The 12,243-nt window shown below is 42.8% G+C and overlaps 1 protein-coding gene across 14 annotated transcripts in view; it reads left to right on the forward strand.

Annotated features, from left to right (window-relative positions):
* AOPEP (aminopeptidase O (putative)) overlaps positions 1 to 12,243 on the forward strand; it is a 383,438-nt gene that overhangs the window by 322,727 nt on the left and 48,468 nt on the right. The window lies entirely within an intron of this gene.

The raw sequence follows: 12,243 nt of genomic DNA on the forward strand, positions 1-12,243 counted from the left end.
CAAATCTGTACTGGCAAAGTGGCTTTGTTTTTGATGTTTTGGTTTTCTAAGCACGTTTTAGTTACAATTTTTCTCATCTACAACATTCTAATGTACATTTAAAATTAGAATGAAGAGTTTAACATGCAGAACTTGTGAATGGACTATTACAGTTTTCTAGGGAAAACTGCCCTGATCAATTCCCTTCCTGAGGTAGGTCCCTATCCTGTGGTTTGGGGCCACATCTTTCTGGTTTCGTTGTGAAGTGCATTCTAGGAATGCCTACCTCTCACCTATTCTAAATAAATCACATTCCTCATAATCCTTGTTGGAATTTTTGGTTTTGTTGTTGGGGTCGATTCTGGTGACTTTTATCTACTGAGATTGCTGCAAGATTGGAAATGAGACGGGTTTCTTGTTTGCCATGCAGATGTTCTGGTTGTTTAGGATGAAGACACCAATAATTAACCATTAAAGCCATCCTTGCACACAGAAAACTTATCTCTGGCATTTTGTTTTTTCTGATTTTAGTGTGAACAATTAGCAGCCTCCACCAGTGCTGATTAAGAAGTGTGTAGATTGTTTATTCTTACAGAAAGCTGCCCTGGGTGGTTTGTTGCTCTTTTATTCACATTATCTGTAAGCTATAAGAAAACAGTCTTCTCACACCTCAGCATGTTGCAGATTTCCACCACGTGGTCCAGGAACATTTGTTCTGCAGGAGGGACCAAACTTAAAAGTTTATTTATGTATTTATTGGTAAGAAATTTTTTTTTTTTTTTTAGTTGAAGCTGGCCAGGTCTGGTGTTTTTCCACAGTAATACTAATACCCTTGTGAAATGGCATGTTTGCTACAGTTTTAAACTTTTTTTCTTTCTCATACCATATGCAAAGAGAGAAAATCCTCACATTGTGTGAATGACAGGAGAAATTGCTACAGCTATGACTGCCTTTGTTCTCAAAGCCATTTGAATTGCCGGCTGTGTTGGGGCTGGTTTGTACCTTGTGGAAGTGCTGAGATGAGAACTTCTCATTAGAGTAATTGCCGGGTGGGAGCGGCCCATCCGGGGCGGGGCCTGGGCGCAGGGGCGGGGCGAGGTGCGGGCAGCCAAGATACTGGTGGGCGCGGGGCCTGGAGACTGACCGCGCGGGGCGACCAGAGGGACCGGAGGGACCGGAGCAGCGCGGCCTCCCCGCCCTCTCCAGCCTCCGCTTCGCGCCGCAGGGGCGCGCGGGGACCGCGGACCGTTCCTCGCGCGGCCCCACGCCTGCCTCGGCTCCTAGCCCGTGCTGCCGCCGCCAGGTGACGCGGAGGGTGGGCGCGGGGCTGCTGCGTCCCCGGGCACGGTGGGAGGTGGCTGAGTGGCGGCTGCTGCTTGTGCTGTCTTCCAAGCTGGCGGGGACCTTGTAAATTCAGAGCGCATTCGAGGGCGCAGGCGTCGGAACGGTGAGCTCGTGCGTGTGTTATTTACCAGGCTTTCAAGTCAAAACGGCCAGGCAAACGCACGTTCCGGGGCGCTCGGGAAAGTTCACACGGAGCAGGAATCAGCGGGGAGACAGTGACGTACCCTGCAGGCCCGGGCTTGGGATTTCTGCGGCCACGCGCGTCAGCCCGACTCGGGCTCTCCTGCCTTCTGCTGCCCTGGCCGGCTCCGCGCTCTCCCCGACGGGCCTCGCCTGCGCCGCCGCGGGGGGAGCCTGCCCTAGACCCCGGCTCTAGGGCACAGGACTGGGCTCCCCAGAGACGGGCAGCTTGTGAGGTTTCAAACATTTCTCTGTCAGAGTTAGCTCTTACTTGTTAAATTCCTAGATGAGGCTCTGTACCGTGAAATCAGAAGAAAAGTGGTTCTTAGAAAATTTAAAGTTTGTTTATCCACTTCACTTTTTGAGGTTCTGTGCTCACTGGTTTTTCAAGCCGGTTTGTTTTAAAGGAGTCAAGCTTCACTTTGGAGTATAAGGTGGAGATTATAGTTGCTCCGTTGGAACTCTGATATGTTAAAGGGAAATGCTGTAAAAATGCGGGATGCAAGCAGTAGCCACAGGAGCATTTTAAAAGTTTTGCTGCTTTTTCAGCTTAATGTATATAAGAAAAACAATTAAAAGCCTATGTTTCATTTTAGCCTCTTTTTTAAAGATAAATTCTTAATTTCTGCAGATAAATGGGAATACTGAGGGGAGGGAGGGAAAGTACGGTTTTCTATAGACTATTTTCCGTTAAAATTTAAATAATCAGAAAGCTTAGAAATGTTATTCCTGTAACTTCTGGAAGTTATAGGAAATGTTACATTTTAACATCAAAGTAAAATTCCAATAAAATACTTTTTCTTGTAGGAGCACATTTTACATATGTAAAGGAAGATACAGAAATACTAGAAGTGCTGAAACTTAACCATTTTTGCGAAATTTGTCTGAAAAAAATTTCCTAAAGTGTTGCATACATTTGAGAATTTAGATTATTGCTAGAAAGCACATCTTAGGTTTTAATCATGTTCATACCAACGCCTATGAAAAGACCTACCAGGATTTTAGATCCATAGTTAACCACCACTTATAAGTATCCATTTTGCATTTTTGAAGACTCGTTGATTGACTTTCAAGTACTTGAAATTATGTAAGAGAATACTTTTTTGGCAGCAAAGTCTCATTTCAGATCCCCTGCTCCCCTATCAAATTCAGGCTACTCCAGGCTCTGTGTCCAGGCTGGAACTCACAGTAGACCTAAGATTACGTCTAAACTCGTAGCAGTAAAGTGATGTTTTGACATAAAAGAACATTTTTATAACGCCGTTTCTGTCTACTTGTTTCCTTGAAAATAGTTTCTGCTGTGATAGGCAGTACCTTAATTTATGAATTATTCAGCTATTTGTGCAAATGTGTAACTTCAGGGCAGACAGACTCGATGTTCGCATCACCCTCTCACACGATACACATGGGCAAGGCAGCCTTTTCTGTCCTGTGGAATGTAGGAAAGTTAAACATGTCTGGAAAATCTGAGACTTCTGCCCTTGTTCTCCTGAAATTAAATCCATTTTATTTTCAATAGCGTGAATTTCCCTACATGTCCAAGAGACTGTTAAGAAATTAATCCTTTGCTCTATTCCTCATAACACTTTTCACAGTTAATCTAGTGTGTAAACTGTCTGGACGAGAATCCAAAACTGTGCAGAATTTGGAGGAAATGTGACTCCTATGCCTTGTAGACATTAAATCATTCTGTGAAATAAAACTGAAACTTTGGATAGGAGATTGTACAGTACTCGCAACACATTTTTATTAAATGAAAACAGTTCCATTATTTTTCCAGCAATCCTTCATGTAGTTGGACTCGCCATGCTCCCTGCCTCCCCCCTGCTCCTTAGTTGTGGTTGGCTGTCCCTACAAATGGACAGGTTGCTTTGTCAACTTGATGGCAGAAACCGCCTGACAAATTGTAGACGTGCAGCTGAAATTTATGCTTAGTTTGGATTCGATAGAAAATAAAGAATATTAGAAAATAAAATGTGACCAAAAAGATATTTATGTTGTCTTGACTGTGTGTCTACGCACAAGAAAGGACAGGAACTGAGAGTAATGGAATGTTAGTGTTTCCGACTCCAGAATAAATACCCAAGAGTGAAATTAATTGATAAATTATGTTTCCTGCTTCAGGATTTGCTAAGAGTGTATGTGTGTGTCCGTACTTGAATCACTTGTCTAACCTGAGGATCGGAGTGGTTGACTTGGTTTCACTGTCCTTTTGTTGCTGTTCTTTTTCTCACTTAGCAACTGTTATGTCATTATCTCTAAAATGTTTTCGTGGCTTACTTTTTTTTTTTTTTTTGAGACGGAGTCTTGCTCTGTCGCCCAGGCTGAAGTGCAATGGCGTGATCTCCACTTACTGCAAACTCCGCCTCCCAGGTTCAAGCGATTCTCCTGCCTCAGCCTCCCGAGTAGCTGGGACTACAGGCGCCCACCACCACACCCAGCTAATTTTTGTATTTTTAGTAGAGATGAGGTTTCACCATGTTGGCCAGGATGGTCTCGATCTCTTGACCTCATGATCCATGTGCCTCGGCCTCCCAAAGTGTTGGGATTACAGGCGTGAGCCACTGTGCCCAGCCATACTTTTTTATTAACTGTGAGTTTTGATTTTAAAAAACCCTTAATCCTTAATAGTAAATTTTAACAAGGAGACTATGGAAGGCAAAGGGAGAGATCTCTCTAAGACATACAGTTGAGTTTTTGCACAATAAAGCGAACTAGATTGTTAATAACTCATACAGCCCATCTATTCGCTTTCTAAAGACATTGCAGAGCTATCGTTTCATTAATTACGGTTTGTTACATTTAAAGAGGCATTTCAGTCGTTTTACCATTAGCTTTTTAAATATGAAGAATCATCAACCAGATCTGTACTGTAAAGAATGTTTATGAAACTTCAAGTTGATAAATTTGTATTTTTTAGATATGTTCTTGTTGAGGAATGAGAGTCACTCCTGGTCTGAATTTTCATGTGTTGCTATATAAATTTGCTTTTAATAAATTCTTTTAAATCACCGGATTGTTAATTGACAGCTATTCTTGCAGATGACATTGTTACCTTATTATTTCTTCTTACTATATTGGGCGTTAAGTCCTTTATTTCAGTGTGATGAACATTTGACTATCAAGGATGTGGGTAGATAGCACATGAAATGAGCAAATTCTGGTTCCAATATTTAAGACACACCTTAAAAATGTACATTCTTTTTATAGAAGTTAAAATATAGTTTTCTTTGAATTCGGTTATTCCTGTTTAAACTCAAAAGGAGAGGATACTATTTTCTGTACAGGAAATTCTGAAGATAGGTATTTTCTGTAAGAGCTGAGTTTTTTCCCCTGTTTGCTAATCCCCTTCTAATTTAGAGGAAAAACTGTATTATCACACTGAATGTTAGTGATGATTGCCTGTTTGTCCATATGAACACAGTAATTTTGTGCATTGTATAGATTACTATTCACACTGAATGTTAGTGATGATTGCCTGTTTGTCCATATGAACACAGTAATTTTGTGCATTGTATAGATTACTATTCACCAGGAATACAGGGCCGTATAAAAAGCATTTAACCAAGGAAGAATCATGTCGATATAATTATTAACTAAAATTACTAAATCCGTAATAAATAATCCTACACCATATGATTTTGATTTTTGACATATTGGAGTAATGTAGGAAGTTATAGAAAGGAAGAAATTCTGGGTTTGGATGAAATTACTGTTTTTTTCCCTTGGGAAAAAAATCTGAATGTATTTTATAATTTGTTAGTATTCTAAGTGACAGCGTAAAAACCTGAGCATGTGACTGATGCTGTGCTTCCTATATATCTATTTACAGGATATTTGGAAGTTTTTAAATTCTTCCACTTTTTGATTGCTGCTTGCACAGAACCAATGTTAAAATGTTATGACTAAGACTGGAGAGACAGTGATAGGTTTCTCGGTGCACACTTCGTGCTAGGAGGTCTTCCCATAACTACCGGACCGGCTTTAGAGAAATGCTTGGTTTCTGGTTGCCTGGTCCAGCACTTGGTTAGAGCACGTGCCCCAGTCGTTCTCAGTGTTCTTAGGTTCAGTTGTGGTAATGAATTTCTTCATAAGGTAGATCTCTCTTTTAAGTGAATTATTAGGAAATACTTGTAGCATGATTTCAGAAAAATATTTCAGCTTGAGCTGGAAGCAGAGAAATGGACAGAGGGGAGGGCAGAAAGTTCAGGTAGGTTACTCAGAGAAACAGTTGACACAAAGCATTCCTTAGTATTATGTGTCTTTAGAATGTAATTTACGCAAATTCAACCATAGTCTACGTTTTATTCTGAACCTTTTTTCTAAAAACATTTCTTGCCATCTTCCCATATTACAAAAATAATTCCATCTCATTCTTTTTAATAGCTACATAGTATTCCATTGCATAGCTACATACCATGTAGGATGTTTTGATTCATAGACTCAGCCAACCGTTTGTTTTACAGTAAAGGTATATTCATATGCTGGGCTAATTGGAGTCAGCAAGTGTCATTGTTTGTAAATTAGGAACTCAGAATTATAAAATGTATACTCTCCTTCAAGATAAATACATCAAGTATTAAGTACACCATTATTAATTTAGGTAAGAGCATTAATTCTTTTTGTTGCTGTTGTTGTTGTTGTTGTTGTTGGATACAGAGTCTTGCTCTGTTGCCCAGGCTGAAGTCTACTGGATTAATCGTAGCTCACCGCAGCCTCCAACTGCTGGGCTCAGATGATCCTCCCTCCTCAGCCTCCCAAATAGCTGTGATTACAGACGCATACCAGCACACCTAATTTGGGGGGTGGGTAGGGGGCGAGATCTCACTGTGTTGCTCAGGCTGGTCTGAAACTCCTGGGCTCAAGCCATTCTCCTGTCTAGGCCTTCCAGAGTGCTGGGATTAGTGGCGTGAGCTACCACTTGTGGAAAAAGCATTAATTCTAAGGAAACAAAAAGAAGGAAATTTTTATGAAAACGTGAATGCAAGAAGAGTTAGAAATATTCTTATACTTTAAAGTATTCCAATTTCTTCAGGAATATTAAACAAGCCGTATATTAAACATGCCATTGTTGTCGTGGCAGGTAAATAGACGGAATCACTTAGGAATTTACAGTTTCTGGTTCATGAGTGATGATTTTCCTGAGAAGCATAAAATTCAGATCAGGAATGTTTTCCCTTTGGCCCCTTGTAATTGGTCTGGCAGGATCTGGGGTCAAAGAGGTAGACACAAGGATCCCACGCATCTCCTGTGAAATACTTGGCAATTTTCAGTTTGAGTGTTTATGATGCTTCCGACATAGATAACAACATGAAATATTAATGTGCACATGGTTGTACGAGATCCAGTTGACCAGAGGAGTGCATATTTTGTCATTTAATACGTTTTGTGTTAGGTTGCATATAGTATATGCTTTTAGCAAGAGTTAGGGGAATAATAGCACGGGAACATTTGACCCTTACAATCTGGAAACGTGAGAATTATGCCAATACATTATTTCAGATAGTATTTGCTAATGATGATGTGTATCTGTTTTAGGTTCTGTGATGCCACTTTTAGAAACTTTACAAGCAAACCATGGCTCAAAATTTGCAGTAATCTTTTTGAACTGTAACTATTAGAATTTCCCAAAAATCTAATGAATATGGTTTTCTCTGTTTAAAATGAGCAGTGTGCATATTTGCTGCTACTTGAATTTTCTTTCCAAAATTTGTTTATAGACATACTCCCTAACAATGTTTGGTAATCAGAAATAACTGATTCTGCTGGACAAATATGCACCAATTGATTGATTTTCTTTATTTTGAAGAAAACTTTTTTTCTCTTAATTATTTGGTGACTTCCTTTGCTGACAAATCCAATTTTATGCCACACAAATAATGTGAACAGTAGATACTTCTATTTGTAAGTTTTGACAGTTCTTTAAAATATGTTACGTTTTTGCTTCAACATACAGAGGTTTTTCTTTTCTGAATTGTGTTTTCAGCGGCAATTCAAACCAATTGTATTTTTCCATTATACAAATTACTAATTTAGAATAAATACATTTCAGTTCTGTCATGATATCCTAGTAGGCAGAATCTTGGGCAGACACCCTGGTATGTGTACATATTACTAAGTTGTCTACTTTTGTTTCTTAGAAATGTTTATCATTTAAAAAGTAACAGATGGAAGAAGACCATTTGTTGAAGACTGGCCTGGCTAGTGTGTGGGCAGTAAAGGCTGACTGCCCCTGGGTTCTGTGGCTCTGCACATTTTCTGTTTCTTTTTGGGTTATGAGGAGGGAGAACTCTTGGTTTTGTTTTGAGGAACTTCATTGATTATATCTTAATTTTGCCTTATTGTCGAAAAGCACCACGTGAAAATTTATGCAGCGTAGAGATTTTCACTGCGTTTTATTTGGTTCAGAGCCGAGTCTGGAAGATGACTCAGTTTATAAGTTCTGTCTCGTGTCCTGTAGCCAAGCTTTCCGTCTCCTTTAATGAGGGCACCGTGTGAGTGGATCTGCCTGTGGACTGGAGGGGCAACCTGAGGGTCTGCTAAGGTGGTGGCTGTGTTTTCTGGGAAGAGTGAAAGGGGATTTGTCTGACTTTGGGGGAACTCTCTAAAAATGAAAGATATTTTGTGTCAGTGGGATCACCTTTTTAATCCAAGGGGCAAAAGAAAACCGGTTTCTGTTGTGCTTCTGCCCGAAGGCCTCCTGCGTGTGACTTTCAGAGGACCCTGCTCGTGTTGAATTTCAGCCAGCAAGTCTCCAGCATACAGAATGTGAGATTCCCCCTCCCCACCGTGCCTTCTGTTTTTGTTCCATGTAAACAGTTCCCTGCATAGTAACATAGACAAATATAGCAGAGAATGCTCTTCTGGAAGAAGAATGCTCCCTAAGCATTTTTTAACCATTTTTGGGAAGAATTGATCTTTCTGTGTGTTTCAGACAGACTGGAGAGGGGGAGGCCATGGCTGTAAATTGAAGTGACATCATATGTATTGCCCCCATTGATCCGCTTTTAGTCTCCAGCCAGGATAAAAGGAAATGGCATCAGGGAGGAAGCATGCTTCATTTAGGCACAGATCCCAGAGTGATAATGGGGTAATAATAGAACTCACGCCACGGTCAGCCCATGGCTGCCTTCGTCCCGGGCTTGTTCTCTGGCTGGGGAGCCGCACAGTGACTTTCTTGTGTGAGGCAGCGGTGCACCAGCTGGGCCACGCCGGAGGTGCTCTCCTCTGCTGTCGGAGGGGTGCAGGCACCGGGGCGTGGAGGCTGCCGTTCGCTGGTCTCTTGTCACAGGCCCTGCCTCTGCAAGGTCAGTCGTGAGCCATGTCCGATGCGGGAGGGGAGCTGGCCTGTTCTGATCGTGCTGATGGAAGAAGTGGCGGCGGGACCTCAGTTGCGTGGGTGGTCTTCTGGGAGCGCAGAGTGAGTGACGCCCCCATGACAGCAGTAAGAGGCTTTTGGGAGAGTCGGGGTTTTTTTTGTTGAGCTGCCTCTAGTTGAGGAGGGTGGGTTTGGAAAATTCGTGTTTTCTTTCCAAGGGCATGCGTAAAACGTCTCCCAAACCACTGGAAGTCGTACAGCTCGCGTCGACTCTGAAGCTGGGAAAAACATGCGGTGGACTTCTTTCTTTGTACAGTCCTTAGTATTTAGCGACTGTGAAACCTTCCGTGTCTAGAGTAGAACACAGACTTCTAAAATCCTTAACAAGCAGCATTTGTACTTGACTGACCTCGTATAGCATTTTATTTCTTGTATTCATTTCAGTAAGTTTTATAGTTCTGTGAAGTTCTCTTGCAAATACCCACATCACTTTGGCACCTTGTAGTCCTATTTTGTGTAAATTTCCGAGGCAGATGCATTTTAAAAATATTGAGCTGGTCTCCGTATGGAAAAAATAACCCCATCATGAATTTCTTGTTTATGCAAAGGAAGGGACTTTTGCATTCCTGTCACTGTTGAACTGTGGGTGTGAGCACTGTGAGGCCCTCAGAAATAAAGGCAAGTTGTTTTGATAATGTTTGAAGAAGGAGCTACTTTCTTAGGTGGTGATGCTCGGCGGTGAGGTCCTTTATTTTTCACGATCACTCTGTGGTGCGACCAGAGCCTTCTCTCTCTCCCGCCGGTGCTGCTGTGTTAAGCACAGCTGGCCTTTCGGTCTAAAATTCAGTTAATCTTAAAATGAATAAATGAACGCAGTTGGCCTAGAAGTCACGTGAAGTTTGCTCTGATTTCCACGTGGGTGGAAGTGGAGGGGTCCACATAGCATGTCCCACTCCCCCGTGCCTGCCCTGGGCTCCTCGCCCCGCCCCACCCGCTGCTGCCTTGAGCATATCTGCTGATGTGTGGTCTCTTTAAGTGGCTTCACAAACGTTTCGGTTTATTACATTACCACTACCTCTTCATTTGTAGGGTGGCTTTACGGGGAGCAAATGTTTATGTTACAAAGAGAAATGTATTGAAGCTGTTTAACTACATTTTTGCTTCAGTATCCTCTTTTTAAGGTCTATTATCTCATCCTTTAAAAATGTTGTAATGTGTATTTTGCGAATAAAAGATGCTTTATTAGTTTTATTGTCTGTGTCCCAAAATAGCATTTGTTCACTGATTTTTTTTCCCTACTTTTTTCAGAAACTACATTCCCCCCCTGAGTTAGAATAGTTACAACTAAAAGCCGGATGGCTACAGGTTGTTTACTAAGTGAGAGTCATTTCAAATCTGTTCAGAGGAATGGGACTCAGAGAAACGTGGGAGCACGAGGCTGGCTGTGGCAGCACTGTGGTCGGGGCCTTGTTTAGGGGGAGCGGATACCTGAGGGGAGTGTCCGCCCTTGCTCCTCCTCTCTCACATGAGAGTCAGCGTGCTCCCTCCCTTCCATCTCATGGTCTTAAGTCCGGGAGGAGAGCTTTAAAGGTTTTCATTGTGTAAAATTTGGAGAGGACAGAAGCTTCCGTCGATCCTTTTGGTTCCGTTTCTGTGTAAAGATGCGTGAGCTTTCAGCTTAAAAGAAAGCTCAGATATACGAGTATGAACGCAGGTATTTTTATAGGTCCACGTATTGGTAATTGTTGGATTTTAAACTGGGCTGTATCTGTTGGTTACACCTAGTTGGGGTAAGTTGAGGACCAAGCTGTTGTCTTACTCAGGGTTTCTTCGCTCAGTGTGTGTCTTTAGTTTAAACCAAATCCCAAACGAGAGTTCTGACAGGAGGCTTCTTTGTTAGCACAAGTGTAGAACATGGGGATGTGCTTTTCTTTCTCCTCTCCCCTCCCTGTAATTCTGCAGTTTGGCAGGACTGGTTCCTTCTGTATTTAGTCAGCGAACGAGGCCCCTCTTCTGGCAAAGGGTGTTCTGCTGGTCTGGGTGCCGGTGGTGCCGAGAATTGCTTCTCTGTGAGGCTGAGCCCGTTCCCCGAAGCCTGCCTGCTTTTGTCTGGAGGGGTCTCGATGCCAGGCTCCTGTTGTCCTCGGACTGTCTGTCTTGAGAAGTGCTGCTCACCAGTTTTGAGTGTCTGTGCGGTAGAGCAGGTCTCCATCCTGTGGTGGCCTGGCCTGGGTACCCCGGTGGAGCTGCTGTTTGACAGCAGCACAACAAAGGGTAGTAGTGAGATGAAGCGGGGAGAGCCCACGACTGGGGTGAAAAGGAAGGCACTGGGAAGAGGGCTCAAGGGCTGGAGGGCATTCAGTCAGCAGCCCCGGGAGACGGGTTAGGGGTGCTTGAGGCCATGGGTTGAAGGCTCAGCCTCCTGCAGAAAAGCACCTCTCTTGGAACATCATAGGAGGCTGAGGGATGAGATGAACAGCAAGGAGGAGGAGGGCAGAGGGAGAGAGGAACCAGTCTCCCTGGGCTGCCTGGGCAGAAGTGCTGGATACCACACGCACCCGGCCGTGTTCACGGTGTGAATGGTGAGGGGCCTGCCAGAGGCTGGGGCCTGGGTTTGGCCTCTTCTGTGAAACAGATTCCCTTTTAATATCGTGTGGTAGATGGGTGATTTTGTTACAAGTAGTTATGTAGTAATTTGATATCTTTAAAACATGCTGCAATTACTTGACTTCTCATGAAAAGAAATGGAGCGTTAGTAATTCCTTGGGTCGGAGTCAGTGCTGGTCGCACTGCAGTTTTGCTGAAGGCACCTTGTTTCTCCTGAGAGAATAGCCACGGCATGCCTTTCAGATGAAGCGATCCTATGAAGTACAGAATATACCCAAGAACCAAGTGATTGCATTGGTGCCTGTCTCCCTTCTTTCTGCCTCTGTCTGTAGGCAAGTGGGGCTTTCTCAGAATTTAGAAGGGTGAGGTGAGAAAACAGATACCTTGTGGAATGGTGCAGTGGGTGTGGTGTTTGCAGGACTTGCTCTCTGCCTCTTGCCCCCTGCGTACCTTTTGGAAAAATATAAGTGTGTGTGTGAATGAGTGAGGGGGTAAGGGATAGGGAGGGTCAGGCAGACTGCACACTTGGGGGCAGAAAGATGAGGAGCAGGAAGGGAAACCAGTACTTTTAAAAAAATTGTTTTAGAGCATCAGAAAGTGGCAGTTAAAATCCAGGTGTTCTTATGAATGTACTGTTGATGTGATACCAGCTTCCAGACCTGTAATTTGGATTGACAGGGATGATCTGCACATACACAGGGATGGAGAGAAGCTCGGCAGAGAGAGCCATGAAATTCATAGGGTAAATTTTAAAATCTTGATTTTAGAATAAATATGTTTCACTTCCTACAAGGCGTATCTCAAATTGATTATTC

The sequence above is a fragment of the Papio anubis genome, chromosome 13 (assembly GCF_008728515.1).
Source record: "Papio anubis isolate 15944 chromosome 13, Panubis1.0, whole genome shotgun sequence".
Classification (NCBI taxonomy): domain Eukaryota; kingdom Metazoa; phylum Chordata; class Mammalia; order Primates; family Cercopithecidae; genus Papio; species Papio anubis.